Genomic DNA, 16,139 nt, shown 5'->3' with positions numbered 1-16,139 from the left:
AGTTCCTGTTTCTTTCCCCCTTTGAACAAAGCAAGGTTTGATATTCCCTCTGTTGCTTCAATGGTCTCTTCCTTACTGAAGATACAAGATACTGTGAAGACTTAAAAGTCTTGCTTGGAAAATGGGAGCCTTTTTTTCTCCCCGGTTGTATACTAGCTTAGCTTCAAACATTGACAGTTATTCAATGCTATCCCTTTCTAAAATGTATTTCTTGTTGAAAGCTCACTATCGTTGTTGTTTGAAAATATTATCTACCAAAGAAAAATATATATATATATATATATATATTAAAGTAAATATACCTTTCAGAATGTAATGTTTTGTGTATGCTTTGTCTAGCTATTTAACGCTCGCATTTCTTTATCTTCTGATCAACCACAAACAACTGAAGAATTATGATTATTATTATTATTATTATTATTATTATTATTATTATTATTATTATTATTATTATTATTATTATTATTATGAGAAGCTATTTGAAAGATGACACTCTGTTATATTATACAGAAGATGGTTAGAGAATGAAACGTGTCACACCTGGTGCACCACAAGGGTCTATCCTTGGCCCGAATCTTTCGAACATCGCAGTAGCTACTTCCACCTTTCAGTAGTTTCCTGTTTCCGCGTGACCTTCAAGCCCAGTTCATCAGAATCTTTTATTTTACTTACTTGATAATGAAGTAATGCAGTAGTTTATAAATATTCACAATAATAGTACCGTCATATTATCCATTCTTAATGCCCGTCAGGCACACTGCGCCCGAACACGATGTGAATTTCTATTGTATTGTTTCGCTTAAAGATGTATACTTTTTAAAAATTCGACCTTCTTATGATAATATTTACGTAGACATAAGTGACAAGTATAATTTAAGGAGAAATTATGTCCGGCTCCATGGCTAAATGGTTAGTGTGCTGGTCTTTGGTCACAGGGGTCCCGGGTTCGATTCCCGGCAGGGTCGGGAATTTTAACCATAATTGGTTAATTCCCCTGGCACTGGGACTGGGTGTGTGAGGCGTCTTCATCATCATTCCATACCCATCATGACGCACAGATCGCGTACGGGCGTCAAACCCAAAGACCTGCACCAGGCCTCCCTGGAGGCCACATGCCATTATTATTATTATTTATCAGGGGCAATTATTCAAATAATATAGAAGTTTTCTTCAGCAAATGTTGTAAATTATTTTTGTTTCTGATTTCTAAAGTGTGTCTGTCAGGTTCATTACGCACGCTCACGTGGAAATGGAATTCGAATTTGACATCACAAGTGGTACAGAATGTCTGGACACTATGCTGATGATGTAGCTGTTTTGATAATAACCCGAGATTTGGAGCTGGCTCAGTTTGAGCTGAATCAAATGATGCGACGTGTTAAAGAATGGATGGCGAATCGCAGATTAGACTACTTATGGCACATCATAAAACAGAAATTGTTCTTTTGACAAGGAAAGGAATTTTGACCATCATTCCAATACAGGTTGGACAAATAGTGATCGGAACATCTAAAACCATAAAGTAGGCCTATCTTGGCGTGACACTCACATTCTGAGATCATATTAAACGTGGCGACTAAAAGGGGCCCAGGAGCTCTCAGCTTGCGAGTGTGGGTTAGCGACGACGGGGCCTTCAGCTGAGTCGTGGTATTGCTTCCACTTTCTTGTGCCATGCTCCTCAATTTCATCTATCTTATCCGACCTCCCTTGGTCAACTCTTGTTCTTTTCCGACCCCGACGCTATTAGGTTTCCGAGAGCTAGGGAGTCTGTCATTTTCACGCCCTTCGTGGCCCTTGTCTTCCTAAGGCCGATACCTTCATTTTTCTAAGTGTCGGATCCCTTCCATATTTTCTCTCTGATTAGTGTTATATAGAGCATGGTTGCTTAGATGTACTTCCTCTTGAAATAATGATCACCACCACCACTGAACGACCTTGATGTCTTCTTCCAGCAGTTCGCAGCTACTACCCCTGATTTCTTCAGCACTGAAGCATGTTGCTCATGATTTGTTCTTGCCCACATTCACAGCTTGTGTCACTTCTGCAGAACCCCCATTTCTTCAAGTTACCCCTGGATCTTCCCACTCCTGATTGTAGTCTGTTCAGGGACTTCCACACCAGCCACCACCCAGCTTTCATTATGCCCAAGTGTTTACTGCTCAGCTCCTGGCGTCCATCCACGGAGGTGAGGGGGTTCTCTTCTTCCACAGCCCCAGCCTTGCCTTCTCTGGTGAGACGACAAGCACCTCAGATGTCCTCATGAAGCTCAATAATAATAATAATAATAATAATAATAATAATAATAATAATAATAATAATAATAATAATAATAATAATAATAATAATAATAATAATAATGTTATTTGCTTTACGTGCCACTAACTACATTTACGGTTTTCGGAGATACCAAGGTGCCGGAATGTTGTCCCGCAGGAGTTCTTCTACGTGCCAGTAAATCTACCGACACGAGGCTGACGTATTTGAGCACTTTCAAATACCATCGAACTGAGCCAGGATCGAACCCGCCAAGTTGGGGTCAGAAGGCCAGCGCCTCAACCGTCTGAGCCACTCAGACCGGCTCAGGAAGCTCTTCCGCGATCTTAGACGTTGCTGAGGACTTACGTCCATCTAGCGGGTGGGTGTTATTCTGTTCCACTTGAAGCCTCTCCATGTTGGCAGCTACTTCTCCACGTGCACAGGTAGACGCTTATAGAACTTATCTGTCGGAGTATCTTAGAGATGCAGATTTCAGTGACAAATCGTAAGCAACACACAGGTGTTTATATTCTGTATATCCCATAACAGTTAATGACAATTCTTTTTTTACACACAAAAAAAGCTCACATGAGCTGTGGTGTGAATTCACATCCTATATACTTGAAATGATCTACCTGTTCCAGTTTTATATTTCCAACCTGACATTTTGAGTTCTATTAGGTTTCTCGCCTAATGCAGAGATGCCAACTATTACCGTACGATCCAATCGTAATAATTACGAATTACCCATCACAATTACGCCTTTACGAATCACGCACCACAAATTACGATTTTTTGTTGATTTTAAAATCTAAGAGTATGAAGTGTTCAAAAGAATACACAAGGAATGCCATTACAGCTTGAATTCTCAGAATATTGTTTTCAGATTTTTCAGTAATAATTTATACCCCTTTCCTGTCCCTCGTTTAAGAATATTTCGAGTTTTCACACTCCGAACGCAGTGTGTGCTTCCAGTACCGGAAAAATAGGCACCTGTGAAGTGGTATATCTTGTGGAGTTGTTTGTTTGTTCGTCACATGACTTCCATGCAAGTATGCGAGTTCTTTTGTCTCTGTTTTGGCGGCAAAGTGGTGACAAACTCAGTTTCATTGTGGATTCTGTGTGTGTGACTGTTGAAGAAATATTTATTGCGATTTTTGTTGCCATATTTACATATATTGCTCTTCTAGGATGTATGCTAATCGTGTGTTACAAAATGCGAAATGTTTGAAATAGTGAAGCGATTTCTTGTGCAGGAAAATAAGTGTGGTCACATTATCGTGATTAGTGACGCAATTAATAAACCAAAAATAGTTCAAAATTTTAGGGAGGAATACTCGAAAGAATGGCCCTGCTTACTGCGTTCTTCAAAATCTCATTCACACGTGTTTTGTAGTGTGTGTAGCCGCGAATTATCAGGTGCGGATGGTGAGGAAGAACAATATGAACACTGAACTGTTAAGTGTTCTGTTAGCGCAGAGGATGCACATGATATCAAAAGGAAAAGCATGTCACCAGTATTCGTTTACCAAACAGCAACTACAAGTTGCTAAGGGAGCAACTACAGTACTCAACAAAAGATAAGATCCTTCAACCTCCAGGCAGATATGTACTGCAGATCACCTGTTCCTTTAGCAGGTAAGAATCATACACTCCCTATATGCCAGTCTGTGAATATCTGGTTGAATTGTATGTTGTCCATTGATTTTTAAATGATATGTAAGTTAGTAAGATCTCAAAAAATTCTACGGCTGCTCCCCCCCCCCCCCCCCGGGTGACCGAACGGCTGCGTTACGAATTGCCTTTCTTGAAAGTTGCCATCTCTGCTAATGACATCACTTAAAACTCTCAAATGGTGAGGTTGGGTAAAAAAAATAGTATGATCATATACATACTCACAAAAATGTACATATTCTAAATTGTACGTGAAAAGACCAAAGGAACATTCACAGTGACACTTTTAGAAGTAGTTACGTAAAACAAATTTGATACGATTAACGGTCAGCATTATGCTCTTTCTCCAAATTCGAGAAGGAATTGCAAGATCCCGAAAGATACCCACTTTCGTCATTAAAGAGACAGATCACAGTCTAAAAAAAAAAAACCAGAAATGATAAACATCTTTTCGACCTTCCTTTGATTTAAAAAGCGGTGAATGTAGTTCACAATCTGTTCTCTGGACACTCGCGGCAAGGAACGGAATATTTCTGACACACTGAACGGCTAGAAGTGTCACATTACAGTATAGCCTGTCCGATTCTGCTTCAGAACTTCCAAATTGAAAGTCAGGATCGTTATCCACCCATCCCTCGCATCGCTCCTATCGTAATCATCATTTAGTACACTTTACACGAAGTCTGAAAAATCAGGACTCTGGAGAGCTAAGGAAAATTCACCATTAATACAGATAGTGTCCACCTCTGTGGTGTAGTGGTTAGTGTGATTAGCTGCCACCCCCAGAGGTCTGGGTTCGATTCCCGGCTCTGCCACAAAATTTGAAAAGTGGAACGAGGGCTGGAACGGAATCTACTCAACCTCGGGGAGGTCAACTGAGTAGAGGTGGGATCGATTCCCACCTCAGCCATCCTGGAAGTGGTTTTCCGTGGTTTCCCCCTTCTCCTCCAGGCAAATGCCGGGATGGTACCTAACTTAAGGCCATGGCCACTTCCTTCCCTCTTCCTTGTCTATGCCTTCCAATCTTCCCATCCCCCGACAAGGCCCCTGTTCAGCATAGCAGGTGAGGCTGCCCGGGCGACGTACTGGTCATTCTACACAGTTGTATCCCCCGACCGAAAGTCTCACGCTTGAGGCGGTGGAGGTGGGATCCCTCGCTGAGTCCGAGGGAAAAATCAACCCTGAAGGGTAAGCAGATTAAGAAAGAAAAACAGACAGTGACAGAATAAAATAAAAATTGTTAATAATAAATTTCAAAGTTTATCAAATTGCAGAACGCCACTTTGATCTGTTACGTACATCACCCGAGGGCAAGTTGACACATTTTAGATCAGAATTGTATCCAGCCATTGTTACTTCCAAGCGGGCAGTTTTTGTCTTTCCCAGTACATGTTTAAAAAAAGAGATGGATCATACAAAAATGGAGTTAATTTTAAAAGAATTATAATTTAATTCTTAACTACAACGAAAATTAATACAATTCCTAATTATAAGGACAATATGCCTTTGCTGGTGAGATGCAGTGTTTACAGTGGGTATGGGCTAGAATGGATTTGTTACTTTCATTGCCCTGTCTCAGTCTCACCCTTGGCTTTGACAATATCAAAGTGACTGAGGTATGACTGATGCTACTAATATTATTCCCTATGCAGCCAGTTCCTGTTATGAATGGTATGAAAATATCACTCATAGGTGATATGGCAGACTCCTAGGCAGACTGATATGTAATAGCAACTTCTGGCTCGGTGAGGAAGGCAACGTGAAACTACCCCACTCCTCATTTCCCTACTATGCCTCTTCAGTGACACCTAGGCTATCTATGATAGCTGTTGGCGGAACTGTGGAATATCAAACCAGCCTTCGGGTTGAATACCCAACATACATACATAAAAACAAAACTTAAAATACTATTCATCTTGAAAGAACACATAACTTCAATATTTGCACGAAGAGCTGAAGTTCATGCGGTCAGATTCGTAAAATAGATTATCCTTATGCACACGGTGAGGTGGGGTCAATAATGGCACCAATGTTATTTCAACACTGGGTAGAATGAAGACTGACAACAACAGTAAGTAGCTGCCTCAGACAAGAATTAGCCTTCTGCTGAGGGTAAGGTACAAGAAAAAGCAGCACATCTAATGCCTATTGCTCACGGTAAAATGTTTCGTAAAATTTGTTGTACAATTAATTTTACAAAAATTCGGTGAAAACAAGTTGTGTTGCTCACGGTAAAATTATTTTATAAAATCCGTGGAAGCGTCAGGATGGCTATCTATGAACTCACTTCTGAACTAAGATGTGTATGTGCTGCCATCTATCGATAAACTTTTAAACAAAGAATCAGCTGTTCAACTTACAGTGTGGCTCCAACAAACAAAGCAAAACTTGCTGCTTTAGCTGCAATTATATGTTGTACAGTGGTAAAAAGGAAGAAAAGAAATGCCAGGAAATGCTGGACTCGGGATTGAATCAAAAGAAGAGAAGAAGGTAGAGGATTGCTGTCCTTGGTCGAAAATTAGTTGAGGTTAGAAGACCAGCATTCATATAGGAATTCGGCGATTGTGTTTTCTGCCTCTCTTGTTCCATTTCTGTTGTGGTAAAGTGGCGTTTTAACTTCGTACAAACAAGGATATTTCTGGTATTCGTCCAGTGAAACACTAACAGCTTCCTTAGTCCGCCTGGATCCTGCCACTTTAGAAAGAATTGTCTGTTTACAATCGAGTTTCACAATTTTTTCACGACGTAGCGCCAGCATCATCATGATGTCACCTTTGCTGATTGGTTCGTTTCGTAAAATTAATTTTACGGAATAGAACATGTCCGATTTTATGAAAAGCTTTATCAAAGGTTTTATAAAACTTGAATTTTACCGTGAGCAACAGGCATTAGGTAGTAAAGCGGGCAACGATATTGAGGCGTACAGTCTGAGTAGTGCCATGAACGTCCCCACCTCACCGTTTGCTTGTTACGATTTGGAAAAGTTAATTTTCATATCATACTCATTGCACCTATTTTCAAGTTCCAAGATATGAGACTGCAGGCTTTCAGCACAACCTGCTATTAAGACCAAGTCGTCGGTATAGGCCAAACTGCTTAGGCCACTACATTCCCACCAAACTGAATCCCTCCCTGCCACTTTATATTTTTCTGTAGATGATCCGTGTAAAGTACGAACAACAAAGGTGAATAAGATGTTTGTTAAGAAGGAAGCCATAATTTCCAGTGTGAACTTAATCAATGTAACCTAAAAGCGTTTCAGCCTGTCAAACTAATTCAAAACATAATATATAACATACTTCTAAAAATGCACACTATTAAAAAGATTTTTTTGCTATTTGCTTTACGTCGCTCCGACACAGATAGGTCTTACGGCGACGATGGGACAGGAAAGGGCTAGGAGTGGGAAGGAAGCGGCCGTGGCCTTAATTAAGGTACAGTCCCAGCATTTGCCTGGTGTAAAAATGGGAAACTACGGAAAACCATTTTCAGGGCTGCCGACAGGGGGGTTCGAACCTACTATCTCCCGAATACTGCATACTGGCCGCACTTAAGCGACTGCAGCTATCGAGCTCGGTGCTATTAAAAAGAATGATATGTTTCGTTCTACAATAACATCCTCAAGTTCCATCAAATTATCCGCATATATGTACAAATTGTTTACGTTGCGTAAACTAGTCAATGACTATGAATTGATGGTATTATGAACAGTTGGTGTTAAGAAGGGCATCTGGCCGTAAAACAAAGCTAAGGCAATTTGTAGACGCTGTTGGAACCCGTGACTCTAGCAGGGTGAGGGAAATGCGGTGGAAGAAGAAGATTTACTGTGTATTATTACTTTATTTTTGCTTCATTAGATTCATATTCTTTAAAAACATCCAAGTGTTACACTTCTTTCTGTATGACACTTGTATTGATAATACTATATCATAACAGCCCGCCTGGTGGACAAGATCGTTGAAGTGTTAAGTCTATGTGATCTAACACGGTGGTTAATCAGTTCGAGTCCCGTCGGTGGGAAAAATGTCACCATCAGAATATTGGCCGGCAGGGTAGAAGAGGTGCTGACATACAATTTCTATTCACGAGACTGCCTGCCAAAAGCCTGGATTCTAAACGAAATCTCTCCGCAGTGCTCATATGGAGTGAGGACATATGATGCTGTTGGTGGTGATTCGTCCGTCGGATGGAGACGTAAAGCCTTGAGCAGACCCGTTGGTGCTATTCGACAGGAGTAGGCCTTGTGCCGGCCTCAGGTTTCACCCCCCCCCCCCCCGCATCCCCCCTCCGCCTTCCTACTATCATATTTCATTCATTTCTTCTCATTACCTTCTCTCTCCTTCCCGTCTCCTTTCCAATGGTCCTAAAGAACAGGCGAATTAAGAGAAAGGAAATCACAATCCAAGGAGATGAAATCAAAACCCTGACATTTGCCGATGATATTGTTATTTTACCTGAGTCTGCGGAAGATTTGGAGAAATTGCTGTATGGTAGGGCATAGTCTAAGGTAAAGAGTGAAAGAAAGTCCACAGCCTGTTTCCAGTCATTCGACTGGGTCAGGAATGGAATGAGTGAAGCCCCCATCTAGCGGCGAGGATAGGAACTGTGCCGGTTGCCGAAGCCTGTCGCACTCCTCTGGGGCAATGATTAATGAATGACAGATGAAATGAAATGATAATGGAGAGCGTTGTTGGAATGAAAAATGACAGGGAAAACCGGAGTACCCGGAGAATAACCTGTCCCGCCTCCGCTTTGTCCAGCACAAATCTCACATGGAATGACCGGGATTTGAACCACGGAACCCAGCGGTGAGAGGCCGGCGCGCTGCTGCCTGAGCCACGGAGGCTCGCTCTAAGGTAAGGAGTACAAGGTGAAAATAAATAAATCCAAAATGAATTCAGATGTCGTATGAAATATTAGATTAGGAAATGAAGTCGTAAAGGAAGTAGATGGATATTGTTACTTGGGTAGTAAAATAACTAACGATGATAGAAATACGGAGGACATAAAATACAGACTAGCACAAGCAAGGAAGGCCTTTCTTAAGAAAAGAAATTTGCTCACTTCGAACATTAATATAGGAATTAGAAAGATGTTTTTGAAGACGTTCGTCTGGAGCGTGGCACTGTATGGAAATGAAACATGGAGATAACTAGCTCAGAAAGAAAGGGAGTAGAAGCTTTTGAAATGTGGTGTTACAGAAGAATGCTGAAGGAGAGCTGGATAGATCGAATCACGAATGAAGAGATACTGAATTGATTTGGTCACAGGAAAACGATTTGGCGAAGACAGCGTCAAATCAGTCTATGAACTGATGACACAAACGACTACTCCTCTGATGTGGCTGACGTCAGGAAGGGCATCCGGTCGTAAAATCTCGTTACGAAAATTCGTCTGACTTCATACCCGACTCCGCTGATAAAAACGGGACAATTATTATTATTATTATTATTATTATTATTATTATTATTATTATTATTATTATTATTATTATTAGTTTAATTGTAAAATTGTCGTGAACTTCTTGTACATTCTCAAAATGTCTTGGTATTTTTATTTTAAGAACTGCATGGCTTGCCTAGATCAGACGGTAGAATCGTGCTCAGTTCACCAGAAAGGACGTGGGTTCGACTCCCCGCCAGGAAGACGAAAATTTAAAATAAAAGAGATTTCCACTTCTCGAGGTGCAGATGGCCCTGAGGTTCACTCAACCTACACCAAAAATAACTACCAGGTTAATTCCTTGGGGCAAAGGCGACTGGGCGTAGAGCTAACCACTCTACCCCATCCTTTGGTGTTATTCGACAAGAGCAGGCTACGTGCCGGCACAGGGTTTAACACTCTCCCTACCTGATCATCATCATCATTATCTCATATCCGGACGCGCAGGTGAGCCGAACATGTACTCGGACACTCCCGGCACTAGAAGCCATATCGTAAATAAATAAATCATAAGGAAAGGAAAATATTGAGGAAAAACCGGGGGCCTATGAAAACGGAGGAAGGAGAGTTTAGACATAGGAGAAATAAAGATCTATGCAAGGAAAAAGACAATGAAGGAATGTCAGACACAATCAGAAATAAGCGAATTACATTTTTTAAAGTCGCATAATGAGGATGGATAACAGCAGATAGACAAAAGTAATGTTGACCGTACTCGATAGCTGTAGTCGCTTAAGTGCGGCCAGTATCCAGTATTCGGGAGATAGTAGGTTCGAACCCCACTGTCGGCAGCCCTGAAAATGGTTTTCCGTGGTTTCCCATTTTCACACCAGGCAAATGCCGGGGTGGTACCTAACTTAAATCCACGGCCGCTTCCTTCCCTCTTCCTTGTCTATCCTTTCCAATCTTCCCATCCCCCGACAAGGCCCCTGTTCAGCATAGCAGGTGAGGCCACCTGGGCGAAGTACTGGTCATTCTCCCCAGTTGTATCCCCCGACACAATGTCTCACGCTTCACGACACTGCCCTTGAGGCGGTAGAGGTGGGATCCCTCGCTGAGTCCGAGGGAAAAACCAACCCTGGAGGGTAAGCAGATTAAGAAAGAAAGAAGGAAAGTATACGAGAATTGTTGACAAGTCTGTCAAATTATAACCGGAAAATAATGAAAAATGTGCCTCAAGGAGCATTTTCCATAGAACATATAAAAATAAATAGTATTTGTTAATAACTTTGTAACAAATTAACTAATCAACTTCAAATTTTGTGTGACACTCTTAATATAATATGCTTGCATTTTAAATTTGTTTGTGATAAGTGGTAAATTGAAGAAGTTGAAAATTTCAGTCATCTCATCTTAAAAGAAGCACGGACCCACGCTAGGTAGCTTTCCTTCAGAGCAAACTTCTTCCACTGCTGGGGCTGTACCTTAATTAAGGCCGCGGCCGCTTCCTTCCAACTCCTAGGCCTTTCCTATCCCATCGTCGCCATAAGACCTATCTGTGTCGGTGCGACGTAAAGCCCCTAGCAAAAAAAAAAAAAAAAAAGAAACTTCTTCCACATCTCGGCCGTGATCTCCGGTGTGGTACCTCTTGTGGTGGCGTGCCAGATGCGACCGTGCCGCATGCGACCCGTGCCACTAGCGACCGCATAATCTGTGAACGTGCCGGATGCGACCGGCGTTGACAAACAAATTGTCATTTGATAAGTTGTGTCATCACCCAAGATAAGATAAGCTAAACGAAGTGCAATGCCATTTCAATAAGTCCTACAAGTAGTTACTGCCCCTACTTTACATAACACTTCTGGGGGAAACTCGTTTTACAACACGAAACATGGTGATGCGTTTACGTCTTTTCCCACCGGGCGAGTTGGCCATGCGGTTAGAGGAGCGCGGCCCTGAGCTTGCATCCGGGAGATAGTGGGTTCGAATCCCACTGTCGGCAGTCCTGAAGATGGTTTTCCGTGGTTTCCCATTTTCACACCAGGCAAATGCTAGGGCTGTAATTTAATTAAGACTAGGGCCGCTTCCTTCCCATTCCCATTCCTTGCCTAGTGCAGGTCTTTCTACCTGACACCCTTGGGCGGCCTGCGCGTCTGGATGTGGGATTATGATAATGAAGTAGGGAGAGATGAAACCCGGTTTCGGCACGTAGCCTACTCCTCTCGAATAATACCAAGGGGTCTGCTCAATGCTTTACGTCGCCATCCGACGGCCGAATCACCATCAACAGGATCATATCCCCTCACTCCATTTAAACACTGCGAAAAGGTTTGGATTTGAATCCCGGCTTTTGGCATGCAATCTAGTGATTAGAAACTGTCTACCACCAACTTTTCTACCCTGCCGGCCAACAGTCTGATGGTATTTTTTTTTCATCCAGGCTAAGTGGCTCAGACGGTTGAGATGCTGGTCTTCCGACTCCAACTTGGCAGGTTCGAATCTGGCTCAGTCCGGTGGTATTTGAACGTGCTCAAATACGTCACCTTTGTGTCGGTGGATTTACTGGCACGTAAAATAAGTCCTGCGGGACTAAATTCCAGCACCTCGGCGTCTCCTTAAACCATAAAAATAGTTACTGGGACGTTAAGCCAGCAACATTATTATATTTTTCTTTCGACCAACGGCACTCGAACCTGGTAACAATGGTGTCAGACCTTTATTTTAGAAAAGACCAAGTTAGGTACTTATAAGCAATCTGCCACTTGGTGACAGCCCTTAATGCAGATCATTTGTAAGTGATTGATGGGTCGCATGCGGCACGATGCTTATCCGCTCGGTCGCTATTGGCACGATAATGGCCGGGTCGCATCCGGCACGGTCGCATCTGGCATGTAACCCCTCTTGTACCCACTTTATCAGTAGACGATGACAGAGTTCACATGATATTTCTCCATGATGTAACTGGATACAGGAACGTGGATTGCCTGCTTCTCAGTGTGTACATCGTGCAGCTGTTGTTCGCCTGATTCTAACCGAACTGTTGGGTCCAAAATTACAGAACGATCTCTCTGTTTATCTACTCTTCTCGTGTTGCCATTTTCAACTAAGCAGTTCACTTCTTCATATACTTCCCACCTGTTATTGCGAAAGGCTTTTGCAAATAAGTCCGCGAATTGTGTGATGGCAAGTATTCCTAAGCAACGAGCCGAATGAACAGTAGCCGACAACATCTCCCAACATGTCCTGCAGTGGTCGTTTTTCTGGTTTCTACAATACAAGCTTCTTACTGGAGCTACGTCTGCTATCATTTTGATGCTTTCAGTCCACTCTGATCTTGAAAGGCCTGTCCGGTAATCGAACCCGTGGCCTCCTCTTACCCGGAGGAACCGGGTTCCATTCCCGGACTTGTCAGGGAGTTTTACCTGGATCTGAGGGCTGGTTCGAAATCCACTCAGTCTACGTGATTACAACTGAGGAGCTAGGTGACGGTGAGATAGTGGCCCCGGTCTAGAAAGCCAAGAATAACGGCCGAGTGGATCCGTCGTGCTGAACACACGACACCTCATAATCTGCAGGCCTTCGGGCCAAGCAGCGGACGCTTGGTAGCCCATGACCCTTCGGGGCTGTCGCGCCATGGGGTTTGATTTGTTTTATAGGACACTTTCTCATGGCCCTTCGGGGAGGTTGCACCATGGGATTTGATTTGTTTTATATGACACTTTCTCATGGCCCTCCGAGGCTGTCGCGCCATGGGGTTTGATTTGTTTTATAGGACACTTTCCCATGGCTCTTCGGGGAGGTTGAGCCCTGCGGCTTGATTTGTTTTATAGGACACTTTCCCATGGCCCTTCGGGGAGGTTGCACCATGGGATTTGATTTGTTTTATATGACACTTTCCCATGGCCCTCCGAGGCTATCGCGCCATGGGGTTTGATTTGTTTTATAGGACACTTTCCCATGGCCCTCTGAGGCTGTCGCGCCACGGGGTTTGATTTGTTTTATAGGACACTTTCCCATGGCTCTCTGAGGCAGCCGCGCCATGGGGGTTGATTTGTTTTATAGGACACCTTCCCATGGCCCTTCCAGGCTGTCGCGCCATGGGGTTTGATTTGTTTTATAGGACACTTTCCGCTCACCTTCAACGTCGTGACAATACGTCACAGCACGAGGTTGCTAACCGCTACTCACTGAAGTTATCCCTTTGATCAAATTCTTAATTTTACACGGAGAATAACCCAACAGCCCGCTTTCAGCGACCACATTTGACCTTTCCTATCAATGTTCATAGAATTCGATGCGTTCAAACACAAATAATTCCCACGTCAGATAGATCTTATGACGACGATGGGATAGGAAGGGTCTAGGACTGGAGATATAGCGACCGTGGCCTTAATTAAGGTGCAGTCCCAGCATTTACCTGGTGTGAAAACGGAAAGCCACCTTCAGGGCCGGTGACAGTGAGGTTCGAAACCACTATCTCCCGAATTCAAATTCACAGCATGCATATAGGCTAAATAAATTGACACAATATATTAGGTTCCTGACGCTAGTAAAATACAGTAATAATAATAATAATAAATAATAATAATAATAATAATAATACATGGTTCGTAATATGGGTTACTGTAGTCACGTCCTAGTTCGTGAACCATGGGCAACGCCTGAATGGCCTAATAAGTAGTCCTGAGAGTCAGGATACCAGTTGCTATAGAATGAGAGTGGGCATCTCGGGCATATTTTGAGTCATGGCCCTCCTTGTGCTCATCGGATAGGACTATACAACCCACTGATGGTCCCTAACCCGTTAGAGGAGAGATCTTCACTTGGTATATGTAGGTAAGGTTAGCATCCCGCACACAGAATGTTTTAAACTAGCCTCGGACCTGTGGGAATAATGGAGCCCCACTCCTATTTGACAGATGGGCGACTACTTGGATAGAATCAAACGAGACCGCGAAACTAGTTACAAAAAGAGCTTTGTGTCGGCGGTTAAAAAATTCATAGAGGCTTCCAGACTGAACTCTGATAGATATAACAGTCTGTAATGGAGATGTATGTAATGATACTACTACTACTACTACTACTACTACTAATAGTTGATTTTACGTCTCACTAACTACAATTTTAAGGTTTTCCGAGACGCCGAGGTGCCGGAATTTTGTCCCGCAGGAGTTCTTTAAAGTGCCAGTAAATCCACCGACACAAGGCTGACGTATTTGAGCACCTTCAAATACCACACCGGACTGAGCCAAGATCGAACCTGCAAAGCTCGATTCAGAAGGCCAGCTTTCTTCCGCCTGAGCTATTTTGTATATTATTATGTCCGCCTCAGTGGTGTAGTGGTTAGCATGATTAGCTGCCACCCTCGGAGGCCCGGATTCGATTCCCAGCTCGGCCACGAAATTTGACGGTGTCCACTCAGCCTCGGGAAGCCAACTGAGTAGAGGGGGGTTCGATTCCCATCCTTGCCATCCTCGAAGTGGTTTTCCGTGGTTTCTCACTTCTCCTCCAGGCAAATGCTGGGATGTTACCTAACTTAAAGCCACGGCCGCTTCCTTCTCTCTTGCTTGTCTATCCCATCCAATTCCCCCCCCCCCCAGGTCCCTATTCAGCATAGCAGGTAAGGCAACCTGGGCCAGGCACTGGTCCTCCTCCCCAGTTGTATCCAGGACCCAAAGTCTCACTCTCAAGCACTCTGGCCTTAAGGCGGTAGAGGTGAGAACCTTCGCTGAGTCCGAGGGAAAAGAAAGAAAGAAGAGAATTCTTCTTCTTCTTCTTCTTCTTCTTCTTCTTCTTCGTCTTATTATTATTATTATTATTATTATTATTATTATTATTATTATTATTATTATTATTATTATTATTATTATTGGGGCCCCAGGGGCTCTGAACTTTGGAGCGTGAGTTGGTGACCACGGGGCCCTCAGCTGAGTCCTGGCATTGGTTCCACCTACTTCTGCCAGACTCCTCACTTTCATCTATCCTATCTGACCTCTCTTGGTCAACTCTTGTTCTTTTTCGATCCCGACGCTATTAGGTTTGCGAGGGCTAGGGAGTCTTTCATTTTCGCACCCATCGTGGCCCTTGTCTTCCTTTGGCCGATATCTTCATTTTTCGAAGTGTCGGACCCCTTCCGTTTTTCCCTCTGATTAGTGTTATATAGAGGATGGTTGCCTAATTGTACTTCCTCTTAAAACAATAATCACCACCATCAATCTCACCGCTGGGTTCCGTGGGTTCAAATTCAGGTCGCTCCATGTGAGATTTGTTTTGGAGAAAGCGGAGGCGGGACAGGCTTTTCTCCGGCTATTCCGGTTTTCCCTGTCATCTTTCATTCCAGAAACACTCTCCAATATCATTTCATCTGCCAGTCATTAATCATTTCCCCAGAGAAGTGCGACAGGCTTCGGCAGCCGGCACAATTCCTATCTTCGCCGCTAAATGGGGATTTCATTCATTCCATTCTTGACTCAGTCGAATGACTGGAAACAGGCTGTGTATTTTTATGTTTATTTAATAATAATAATAATAATAATAATAATAATAATAATAATAATAATAATAATAATAATAATAATAATCCACAGTCTGTTTCCAGTCATTCGACCGGGTCAGGAATGGAATGAATGAAGCCCCCATCTAGCGGCGAGGATGGGAATTGTGCCGGCTGCCGAAGCCTGTCACACTCCTCTGGGGCAATGATTAAATGAATGACAGATGAAATGAAATGATATTGGAGAGTGTTGCTGGAATGAAATATGACAGAGGAAACCGGAGTACCCGGAGAAAAACCTGTCCTGCCTCCGCTTTTTCCAGCACAAATCTCA

Source organism: Anabrus simplex, chromosome 14 (assembly GCF_040414725.1).
Source record: "Anabrus simplex isolate iqAnaSimp1 chromosome 14, ASM4041472v1, whole genome shotgun sequence".
Taxonomy (NCBI): Eukaryota; Metazoa; Arthropoda; class Insecta; order Orthoptera; family Tettigoniidae; genus Anabrus; species Anabrus simplex.
Note: the sequence above shows the minus strand (reverse complement) of the source record.